The sequence below is a fragment of the Pipistrellus kuhlii genome, unplaced genomic scaffold, assembly GCF_014108245.1.
Source record: "Pipistrellus kuhlii isolate mPipKuh1 unplaced genomic scaffold, mPipKuh1.p scaffold_m20_p_2, whole genome shotgun sequence".
NCBI classification, from domain to species: domain Eukaryota; kingdom Metazoa; phylum Chordata; class Mammalia; order Chiroptera; family Vespertilionidae; genus Pipistrellus; species Pipistrellus kuhlii.
The window spans coordinates 40,999,574-41,012,144 of NW_023425515.1; positions in this window are offsets into that span (position 1 = coordinate 40,999,574).

The following is a 12,571-nucleotide window of genomic DNA, read 5'->3' on the forward strand; positions in this document are numbered from 1 at the left end:
CTTGAATCACTTCCATCTTCTCCATCCCCCTCTTGAAAGCCTTGTAGTCCTTTTGATGGAGATCCTCTTTGTGCTCTGTACTTAGGTCAGCACTATACTCTCTCAGTCATGGTCAGGTGGGTCTCTTTCCTCTGAACATCTTGTCAGAGATTGTGACAAAAAAGACTGCATTGTTTTCATTTCTGTATCTCCTTTGATCTTAGGGAGTGTGTGTTCAGAAGAAATGCTTTCAATGGTGAATCTCAAGGCTGGTGTCTGTCATATCCTTTTTTATTCAACGTTCTTCCCAAGTTGGGGCAGAAGCATGACTTTAAAAGGAATTGTCTGGTGAAGGAGACCTTGAAGCCAATAGAGGGGTGTGTGGGCAGGGCCCCACTCTGCCTCTTATTGGTACTTGATGTGAAGCCACTATCAGCTTTATCCACAAAATTGTCTCACATATACTGTGTAAAGGTGGTGATAAGATACAGCTAAGCCCAACCATGATTTATTATTGTTTTCACACATAGATTCATCTGGCAAGCATTTATTGAGTATCAATGGTATAAGAAGCTTTTTCCATGAAGCTTTTCATATCATATCTCAGTGATGCCTAATGAAATGCTTGCTTTCCACTCAATACACCCTCTGCTCTCCATCCCTGTGTTTCTTCCTTTCTTGGCAGACAACCAATCCCTATCCATCTTTTCTGCTTCCTTTTTGGTTTTATTTCCTGAATTCTCAGATTTTATTCAAACTTCTCAATTGTTATCTCCTCTGCAAAGACTTTTCTAACCCCTCTGCCCTTTAACTGAAGTAGAACACTTCATTTCTTCTCTTTAGTGGTATTCCTTCAAATGTGCCACTATTGACCTGCAAGACTTTCTTCCTACTAAGTGCCCTGGAGGTCTGCAAGACCTGGAGCTCCCATTGTACCTAGCATTTGTCTTCTATTTTATTCAATCTGTAATATGTTGTTTAGTTAAAGTAGACAAAGAAAATTCTGCCTTATACAGATATATAGATGGAAAATGGTGAAATATTTCAATAGTGTTTTCAGATACCGTATTTTTCGGACCATAAGACGCTCCGGACCATAAGACGCACCAGTTTTTAGAGAAGGGAAATGAAGAAAAAAAGATTCTGAAACAAATAGTGTCCTAAAATATTTTATGTGCATTAAAACCCAACATCACAGTCATAAACACATATAATCAACCCTGTAAACAGCAGCATTTAGAACCATTTTAGAGCTGGGCAAGCACACAGAGACCACACAGAGCCGGGCAAGTAAAAAAACTTTTTTTTAAAAGTATATGTGTAGGCTATATTTGGACCATAAGACGCAGGGACTCCCCCCCCCCCTTCTGGGGGAAAAAAAGTGCGTCTTATGGTCCGAAAAATACGGTAATTGTAGACATTTTTCTTTGCTACTACATTAAAACTCAATACGTGATAGTTTATTAAAGTTTAGTTGCATTGTGAAATTCGAAACCATATTAATAAACATTTTGTACTCAGTTATATTAAAATTCATGAGTGTATCTTGCACTTTAAGTGGATATTTTTCCCATGTATGGTTTTGTTACACCATGCATTGGCCATTTGGAACATATTGGTCCATTGACTTATACGAATATTTCAAATGCTATCACATTTCATTTTAAATTCAAATAATCACATCTGTCAATATCAACATGAATCCAATCAGGAAAGAGTTATGTATTGAGAAGCTGTTAAGCTTATGATGGTGGACATTTTCCAACATTCTAATTTTTTATCGAAAGCTTGAATTTATGACAGGCAAAAGGTATCAACTGTGCCCATGAATTGACAGCCTCACTTTGTTCATCATTAAGAAGGCATCTGCCAAACACACATATTAAAGTAACAGTAGTGTAAGCACTTCTTCCAGTAAAACTAAAAAAAGTAGCTAGTTTAGCTTACAACTCAGTTGCATAACTACTTTTCTTTGAGACAACAATTATATTTAAGTATATAGCCAAAACACTTTATGCACATTTTCATGGAATAGAAAAAATGTGTACTCAGTGTTTAAACTTAATAAAGTAAAAAAAAAAAAAAAAAAAAAAAAAAGTATTACCAGCTTTTTAAAGGGTATTCTTAACTGAAGTTAATTTTTATTAAAACTTTGTTCATGGCAATAAAGATTACAATGACTGTCAGTCCAATTTGGTTTCAATGGCTTGATATGTCAGGAGTGACCCAGAATTTTATTACCCACAGTAGTTTTAGCACCATCAGTCTAAATGTTAATGTAGTGAAAAGGGCAAATAACATCTTAGCATTATGGCAAAAACAATCTTTATCTTGTGGACCCTCTCAAAGGGTCTTAGAGATCCCCAGGGGTCCTTGGATACTTTGAGAATCACTGATCTACAGGGTTGGTTTCTGTACTTCTTTAACTTTATGTATTCATCTTCAATAAGGATAGAAAGTTATGTTTTACTATTTCTATACTGAAGATTAGGTGAGAGAGACCAAGATATTTTTCTTGATTTCACTACTTACTGCAATATCATTTTTTTTAAAATTAACTTTTAATTTAAAAAAAGCCAGGTACCTATGGAAAGTATCAGAAAGCTGACAGATTGATTGGGTGCCTGAGGCACAGAGAATAAAGAGAGAAGAAACAAGAGCGGGGTGAGGACAAGCATTCTTTCAAAACAAAAGAATATGAGAATTAAAGAGAGAACTAGGGAGAGAAATAAGTAAGGGAAAAATGAAAGAGAGACAGAGAGAGAGAGAAGAGAGAGAGAGAGAGAGAGAGAGAGAGAGAGAGAGAGAGAGAGAGAGAGAGAGAGAGAAAAGAAATAAGACAAAGAGGAGAGGGGCTCCTGGGATGAGAGTGGATGATGCATTCTGTTAGAAAGGCTCTGAATCAGGAGATGTGGCTTCAGCGGAACCACATCTAGCCTTGATCTCTGCAAAGGTCAACATCCTCTCTGGGTCTCTTCCCTTCTTCAAAATGAGAGGGCTGATGGGGAAGGAATGACACTGGAAGCAGACAAGAATATCCACAGATGGGCTCCAGGAGTCCCTGCACTTACAAAATTTTGAGCAAAATCTTGTGTGCCCCTGGGTTTAAATTTTGTTTTTAGGTCAGGGAGTGGGTTGTTTTTGTCAGTTACTCAAATGTCTCCTTACCACACTGAAGGAAGAACCACTGACTTGGGTGGTTTACGATCTTTTCTAACCCTAAAACTTTATGATTCTTGCATGGAAGGAACCCTGTAAGCTGATACTAAAATCATTTTCTGGCATCAGAGGTTCACTCTCATTGTCTTTGACTGAGCAAATTCAACATGAAGTTATGACCTCTATAATGATTAGTTTTTACCCCCCTATTTAGGAAAAAAATAAAAGGAGCAGCAATCCTTGAGAGCCCTCTTGAACCCTGACCCACTGCAGTACCCAGGTGAGAAATCAGTCCCTGGGACCCCTGAGCAGAGTGGCATGGTGTGCATGCAAAGAGAAAGGGCTTCCTGTGTGTGCCAGAACCTCAGCTCCTCTGCTCTCAGCTTGTTGACTTGGTCCCAGAGAAGGAGCAAAGCAGGCCAAGTCCGATGAATGGCCAGCAGTGGAAAACCAGTGCTGCTGTCTCCTGGCAGACAGGGCGGCGGACGCCACACTTGGTCAGCTCCCCCCAAGCGGCGTTCCTTCCCCTGCCATGGCTGGCTTTGGCAGGCGCTACCAGGCCTGAGAATGCAGGAAGTTTTGGGTCACGGTGACATCTAGTGCTTATGCCAGATGAAATATGCTCTGGAGACTCTCCAGGGTCAAATGGGGTGTGGAGCAAGAGAAGGCAGGGCTGCTGTTGCATACTGACAAAGTGGATTTTGGCTCCACAATGGCCCCCCGGGGAAGAGGAGGGGTTGAGAATGGAAAGGGGCAGGGAGGAGGCAAGGCAGTGGCAGGAGAGTGGACAATAAGGAGAATCAGTCTTGCTTTATTTTATTCCCTTTAGTCTTTCAGGAAGCCACTTGCTCCTGGAGGTGGAGGCAAACACCAAAATCTGTAGCACAGAAATGTGAGGAAAGGTTTTTGTGTTTTTGTTGTTTACATGGCAGGATGGTTATGTATCTGGCCTGGTACATGCTGGGCCTCATAGTTGGATAAAAGCTCTATAATATTTGTGACTTGACTTGATGTTCCCTCAGTAGTTCAGCAGTTCAAAAAAAAAAAATGTAGCTAATGGATGCTCAGGGTTCTGCTACATTTTGCCCCTTCAGCCACTCGCTGGGAAAATAAGGTCTTTGCTCTTTCCTTTCTGCTGAAATATCACTTCACCTTATTCTTATAAGTTGGGTTATATAGTCATGTTCTTCTGATCCCCAAACTCCTAGAGGAGGCTCAGCTGTACCCAAATGAAGCCTCTCCTAGAAGACCAAAGATGGACACCTATCTTTTGTCCCACGTAGATCCATGGTAGTCTAAAACAACCCCTTTGCCTTGGTCTGGGCAGATAGAAGGGGCTTGGCTGCTTTTGCTTTCAAGAGTCAGGAACAGAGGCCTAAAATGGAAACAGCTGAGAAGAAAGAAGCCAAGTGAAAAACAAGATCCAGCTGGTGGAGGTCAGGCCTGATAAGCAGGCTGACCACAGGCTTAAAAAAGAGGTCAGGCCCCAAGAGCTGAGCTTGAGCAGTGAGGAGTGTTTTTGCCAAGGGGAGATGATGGCCTGTGAGGTAAATAGGCTATGTTCCCTTATCCCACACCCGGCTTAACTTAGCTTCATGAGGCCTTGCCGGTTTCCCCTCTATTCTCTACTGAAGGCCGAATTACCCAGGCTTAGCTGAAAGAGCAGTGGGAAGGATATGTCTGAGCATCAAGAGGAGGGGTGTTATGGGGGAAGATGAATGATAATTGGAAGGCCAGCTCCAATTTCACCTCCTCCAAGAACCCTTGCCAAATCTCTCCTCCAGGGTCTTGGCTCCACCTCTGCACCCCACTATTGACTTCATATTTTATTTCTAGTAGATATCTCTAGCTGTCATGCAATAAATTGCTTGGTATGGTACTAATATTTGTATGGTGTATCTCCACGAGAAAAGTTTCTTGCTTTTGCAAATATTAACTCAAATTTTATTTCCCTATAATGACCCTGAGAAATAGCCAGAAGAGTTACTGATAGTCTGCTTAGATAGAGCCAAGTGGTACAGACAGCATAGACCTGGATTCCATCAGATAAGACTCTGAATATAGCTCTGTCATTGGCCGAGTGTGTGAGCTGGGACAGCTTGCCTGACAAGTTCAAGCAGCAGTTGGTGCCACCAAGAGAGCTCTGTGCCCTCTTATTTGTCAGTGGGTTCACTGTAATTTCACCAAGAGCCATGTTTTTGGTAAAAGAAAATTCGGCCCTATATACCCAGAAAAAAAAGATGATTTTGGTGGTACCGTATTTTGACCAACATACTATTTGGAATTCTGAGCAAATGCCATGGATTTCTAGCATCAAAACAACTTTATTACAAAGTTTCTTTTGGACATTTGAAGGAAGTGAACTCTGCCAGGCTTCCCCTCTCAACTCTTCTTTTCTTGGCAACCATGCCTTTGGGTCATTACTGCTCCTCTAAGCACATCCCTGTCCCGCTTTGAATTTTCCCCTTTTCTCTTCTGAGTGCCACTCCTTCCAACCCTTTGTGGTACCCCCTTTGAGCTTTCTTGTCCATGACCACAAAGTTTCTCCCATTTTCAGTCTTTTTAGAGTTCTTTCCCTTTCTTCTGCCCTAACTGAAACCTGGTTTCTCCAGGGGATATCACTTTTCCAAAGGTTCCTTTACATGGATTTCCAGAATATCTTTTAGCTTTTTTTTTTTTTTTTTAAGCATCTAAACTATTTTTATTTATTTACTTTTCTTTCTTTTTTAAAGTTTTATTAAGAAGTATTCAAAATACAGCACTGTATAAGTTTAGGGTGTGTAGCATGATGGTTTGATTTACTTATATTATGAAATGATTGCCACAACAGGTTTAGTTAAGATCCATCAACCATATAGATAAAGTAAAAAGAAAAGAATAAAAATATCCTCCTTATGAAGATATCTTGGAATCTACTCACTTAGCTTTCCTATATGTCATATAGCAGTGTTAGCTATAGTTGCTCTATTGTATATTATATTCCTTATACTTATTTATCTTATAACTGGAAGTTTGTACCTTTTGACCATCTTCTTCCAATTATCCTTCCTCCAACCCATGCATCTCTAATAACCAAAAATCTGATCTTTTTTTTGTTTTTTGTCTGGGTTTGGTAGTTATTATTATTATTATTATTATTATTATTATTATATTCCAGAGATAAGTAAGATTATACAGTATGTCTTTCTCTGACTTGTTTCACTTAGCATAAAGCTTTCAAGGCCCATTTATGTTTTCATGAATGGTAGGATTTCCTTGTTTTTGAGGACTAAATAACATTTCATTGTATATACCATAACATTTTTATCTATTCAGTCACTAATAGACACTTAAGTTGTTTTAATGTCTTGGCTATGGTAAATAATGCTGTTCTGAACATGGGGTTCAAAAATATTTTTGAATTATGTTTTAATTTCCTTAGTTATATTTCAGAAGTAAAATTGTTGGAGCATATAGGACCTCTAATTTTAAATATTTTTAAAAATATATTTTCATTGATTTCAGAGAGGAAGGGAGAGGGAGAGAGAGAATTAGAAATGTCAGTGATGAGAAAGAATCATTGATCAGCTGCCTTTTGCACACCACCTTGAGGGTTCAAACCTGCAACCAGCCATATGCCCTGACCAGAAATCAAACCATGACCTCCTGGTTCATTCTTAACCACTGAGCCACATCAGCCAGACCTATTTTTAAATTTTGAGGAATATCTATATCAACATCTTTTTCTTGTCTTACCCTGAAGTTAGAGGAATGTTATTTTTTCCATATCTATACAATGTTGCTTGCAACTCATTATTATCCCTCCAATTTCTTGTTTCTCTTAAAGAAGCATGCTATCTGACTACACCATTTAATCCTCCACATTCTGCTCCCACAAGACCCTTACCAACCATTACCCTCTTAGTCTCTCTACACCACATGTGTCAAACACAAGGCCCGCGGGCCAAATCCGTCCCGCCAGGCCTTGCAATGTGGCCCGCACCGAGCTGTCATCACTGCACTCTGCTGCGTTTCCATCACAATGACAGTTTATGACTGTTCAGTAAACCATTCGGCCCGCGATTTAGGCTGGATTTTAGATTTTGGCCCCTTCTCTGATTGAGTTCAACACCCCTACTCTACACATTTGCTGAACCCTTAGGCACATGACTTGCAGTTCTCTCTCCTTTCCTAAATCCCTAAATTCTGTGTGATCAATATCCAAAGCACCACTATCCAATCCCTTGACTTTCACAAATTTCAGCATTTCATTTTCTGATCATAACCCTCTATTATCTCATCTTTCATTACCTTCATGTGTTGTCTTATGTTTTTGAGATAGCTTGTGTTGTCTGTCTTCCTTCCCTTACCTAACAGTCCTCTGTTTTCCTGTTCAGTCTAGATGGCCATTCTGTTAGCATCATAAGTCCCTCCCAGGTCATTCCACATTCTGAATAAACTTCAGTCTCTATTTTCTCCACTCCTGCACTTAGACCACTGAGTCAATTGGGGAAAATTATGCCACCACATGTATTGGTGCCACTATAAATTTATGATTCAATCTCAGTGTGGTCCTCAATGAACTTTGTATGATATACCTTTTATGTCTCTAAACTTTGATCCCTACAACAGACATCTAAGAATTTTTCAGCCCAACTGGTGTTGCTCAGTGGTTGGGCATTGATCCATGCATCAAGAGGTCACAGGTTTGATTCCTGGTGAGATTGCATGCCTGGGTTGCAAGCTCAATCTCCAGTAGGGGTATGCAGGAGGCAGCCAATAGATGACTCTCTCTCATCATTGATGTTTTATTTATCTCTCCCTCTCCCTTCCTCTTTTTGAAATCAATTAAAATATATTTTAAAAAATTACAAATTTCCTCAAGTGTACTTTATCATTTAATCAGATTTATTGGGGTGACATTGGTTAATAGGATCATATAGGTTTCAAGTGTACATTTCTATGATACATGATCTGTATATTGCAATGTATGCCCACCACCCAAAGTCAAATCATCTTCTACACTATATTTTTGGCCTCCTTTTGCTTTCTAATATGTCTATTATAAATATTGCTTTATTTCTGTTAATTTTATTTAGTCACTACCTTTGCAATAACATGTAGACTTGGAAGCAAATCAACTTCCTTTTTTATAGAAATTCCATGCATTAGTCTTTTCTTTCCTCTGCTTACTCATACTGCCCTTGGTACTTCAAATTAGTAAGGTCATTGTTCATTTTCCCACATTCAGAAAGTCACAAAAATACCAGTATGGTCATATAACACAACATACTTTAAAGAAAAAATTGAGCATTTTACTACAAAGATTTTACTAAATAGACAATATAATTTAAAAATATTCTCTAATATGTTGACCATCTCTGATTTACAACTCAAGCTATATAATTTCTGAATATGAAAAATTTTATTTTAATTTTTCTAAGGAATAAGCTAATTTGATTAATTGAGGAAGACAACTTTTTCATAATGTAGTATGCTCTTCTAACTTCCTTGAAAAAGGGGAAATTTCATAGAATCGTAAGTTTTTATGGTAGCAGGAGATTTTATAGGCCATTTATAGCAACTACCCTGGAATCAATCTCCTCTGCGATATGCTCTCCAAAGTCATCTATCCCCTGCGTGAATACTTCATGTGATGGGATGTCACCATCTCACTTCCATTGTATTCACCCAGAGGTAAACCTGGTTGTTGCCCATTCATCTAAATGTGATTCTCTAAGTCACCAGCAGGATGCTGGCTTGTGAAATATGGGGCTTCATTTAAGTCTAAACAGTAGTTTCCCTGAAAACTGAATCTCTGGAGAGTATTCTCAGCAATCGGAGCTAGTGTGCAATTGTTTAGATTGTCTGCTAGCAAGGCAGGCTGACTTAATTTGAGTCTGGAGAAAGGGGCAAGTTGACAGCAGCTTTCAGAATATGAAGATTACTGGCCAGCTGCTTGCTAGAAAGAGAATGTTTTAAGTAGGCTTAGGTTTCCAGATGTCCACCTCGAAAGTATATGATTGTCAGTGGGGAGGATTAAAAAAAAGGAGAATATGTAATATGTAAATCAATTATTCTTTTTTACTGATGACTTTTTACTTAACATTTGGCAGCACAGTTTTTATAAATTTTATTTCTTAGAATCTCTTTCTTTTTGTTTTAGAATAGCTGTCCGAAATGCTGATAGACTCACTACTCTTCTTAGTATAATTTTATGCACTTTCTTTTTCACTGGTTGATTCACAACATTATTCCTTATATTCAAAAGTCCTTCTGTTTCTGCATTCTGTAGAATAACATAATTCCATACCATTATGTTAACAAGCAAATACTATAAACCCAACATTTATGGTACCTTGAGAATGTCATAGTTTGCTCAGGTATTTTCATTGTTCTTCTTATTATATATATATATATATATATATATATATATATATATATATATATCTATACTGCCTTAAAAATAGTACCTTTAAAAGTTTGAGTCCCAGAGAGGTGGACTAACATTTTAAGATATCATTATGTTTTTATTTATTTCTCCCAGTGTTTCCATCTGCCCTCCCTCTCGATGCACCCCCATAGTGTAGTTAATTCTTATGATGAGAAAAACAACTATGTTTATATGTCATTTTACAGGATGATAAACCTATCCACACCTAGAGTCTTGACATTTAGATGACTTTTACTATTTGTTTATTTATTTATTTACTTATTTATTTATTATTGAAATGACACTGGTTTGCAAAATCATAGAAGTTTCAAGTGTACAACTGAATAAAATATCATCTGTATACTGCATTGTACACTCATTGCCCCAAGCAAAGTCTCTTTCTGTCTGTCTCCATTTCCCTCTTTGCCCTCTTCCACCTAACCTCCACCCCCTTTCCCACTGGCAATTACCACACTGTTGTCTATGTCTATGTGTATATATACTAGAGGCCTGATGTGTGAAATTTGTGCAAGAGTAGGCCTTCATTCCCCCCCGAATGACAGCACTGGTTTCCCTCTGGCACCTGGGACCTGGGCTTCCCTCACAGCCCTGGCTTTGTCTGAAAGGATGTCAAATCTATTAGCATATTATGCTTTTATTATATATATATATATATATATATATATATATATATATATATATATATATATATATGTGTGTGTGTGTGTGTGTGTGTGTGTGTGTGTGTGTGTGTGCATGTATGTGTGTATAGATATATAGATATATACATACATACACATGTTTTTTGCTTAATCCCTTCACCTTCTTTCAACCAATTCCCCAACTCCGATCCCCTTTGACAGTTTTTACTCTATTCCATTTATCTTTGCCTCAATTTAGAGTTAAGCCCCTAGAAAGTTAGTGACCTTCACCCCAATCACGTTGTAAGTCAATCATTTTCCTGCTCTCTCTTTCCTGCTTACTTGTAACAGGGGATGGAGGATGGCCCTCCATAGTACCCCCTCCCTCCTATCTTGCTTCTGGGATCAATAAGTAATAAATCTTGTGACTCTACTTCGTTTGTGTATTGAAACTGTAACTTTAATAGAAATGACCCTATAGCTTTCCCTTTCCCAAAGTGGGAGCCAGAATGCTGAGGAAACTACCTGCAGACCCCACCCAAGTGGGTGGCAAATCATAATCTGCATATTCTTAATTCAATATACCAGCTCCATTTTCTCAACAGAGCTCTGTATTTGATTACCTCAGGGGAGGCAGTGAAGGGCTGAGTTCAGAAATAGCCTACTTGTCTCTCTGACATTTGTCATGGAAAAGCCTGAGCCCTCAGGGGAATTTTGAGAATTTTTGTGGAGGAGGTAAAAGGTTGATATTTAAAGGTATAGAGAAAGTGTGTTTGGCCAGAAGCAAGCAGAAAAGAGTATTGTATTCCTCTGGGAACTGTGTGTGAGTGAAGGTGAGGATTGGGGGCAGGAGAGAGAGAGAGTTAGAGAGAAAGAGAGTGAATGTGACTCAGAGAGCTCTGTAATCCAGAGAGAAGCATCCTAATCCCTGCTTTCCTGCAATGCTGATGTAGCAGTAACTAGATCACACAGAGGAAATGGATGCCTCATGCATGGAATACAATGTGAAATTGATATGTAGCAGCCTTGTAGGAAAATTCCCTTTCCCCAAGAGTGACAAGGAAACCATGGGAGTTACCAGATATCTTGGGCCATGCAACATGGGAGAATGGACAGCAACTTGTGTGGAGCTATGACTATGAATCATTGCAAATATGTTCCCACCTTGCTGCTGCATATGGAGTCCTACCTACAGCATAGCTTTGGAGGAACAGGGATAGGGGATGAGTCTTAGAAAGAACTCGGGATGTTCGTCCACCAATCCAGCAGAATAGAAATTTAGGATAGAAATATTAAACTGCATTATAGAAAATAAATGTTTACAGTACATCTAAGTGTGTGATATAAGGGGCATAATTGCTATACAGCCAAGAACTATTTTCCTCACTTACAAAATTACTAAGGAAACATTTACATATAATAAAACACATTCTTTTAATACACAGTTCTGTGAATCTGGACAAACATTTTGCCTGTAACAATATAGAACAACTCTCTCCTACAAATTCCCCAGTGCTTCTTGTGCTTAATTCCTCTTCCCTGGCAACTATTGATCTGTTTTATATTTCTTTAGTTTTGACTTTGCAAGAGTACCACATAAATGGAATCATAAGCTACTGAAGCCTTTTGAGTCTAGCTTCTTTCACTTAGAATAATGCATTTATGTTCATCCAAATTGTTGCATCAGTAGTTCAGAAATTTGTTCCTTTTTATTACTGAGTAATATTTGACTGTAGGTATGTACCATGGTTGTTCCAGTGGGGTGATTGGAAATAAAGCTCATATAAAAGTAACATACAAATTTCTGTGTGAACATAGGTTTTCATTTTACTTGGGTAAACACTTAGTAGTAGGATTGCTGCATTATGTTTAACTTTATAAGATACTGCTAAATCCATTTCTAAAGTGGTTGTAATGATATACTCATTTATCAGCACTATTTGAGTTCTATTTGCTTTGCTTTAAATAGTCACTTTTTATTTTATTTGTTATTCTAATAGGTATGCAATAATATTACATCATGGTTTTAATTTACATGGCTTACTTGCCATTTTGTATTTTTGATAAATTATCTGTTTAAATACTTTTCTCACTTTTAATTTTTCATTCAGTTGTTGAATTTTGAGAATTCTTTATATATTCTGGCTACAAGTTCATAATCAAATATATTACTTGAAAACACCTTTTCCTAGTCTGTGCCTTAAATTATTTTCTTACTGGGTGGCTTAAAGACCAAAAGTTCTTACATTTGATAAAGCCCAATAGATCAAATTGTCTTTTATGTCTTTTGCTTTTATGTAATATCTCAGAACTCTTCCTGTTCCATAGTTACAATCCCCCCTTTTTTTTAAGTTTTATAATTTTTACAGTTATGTCTATG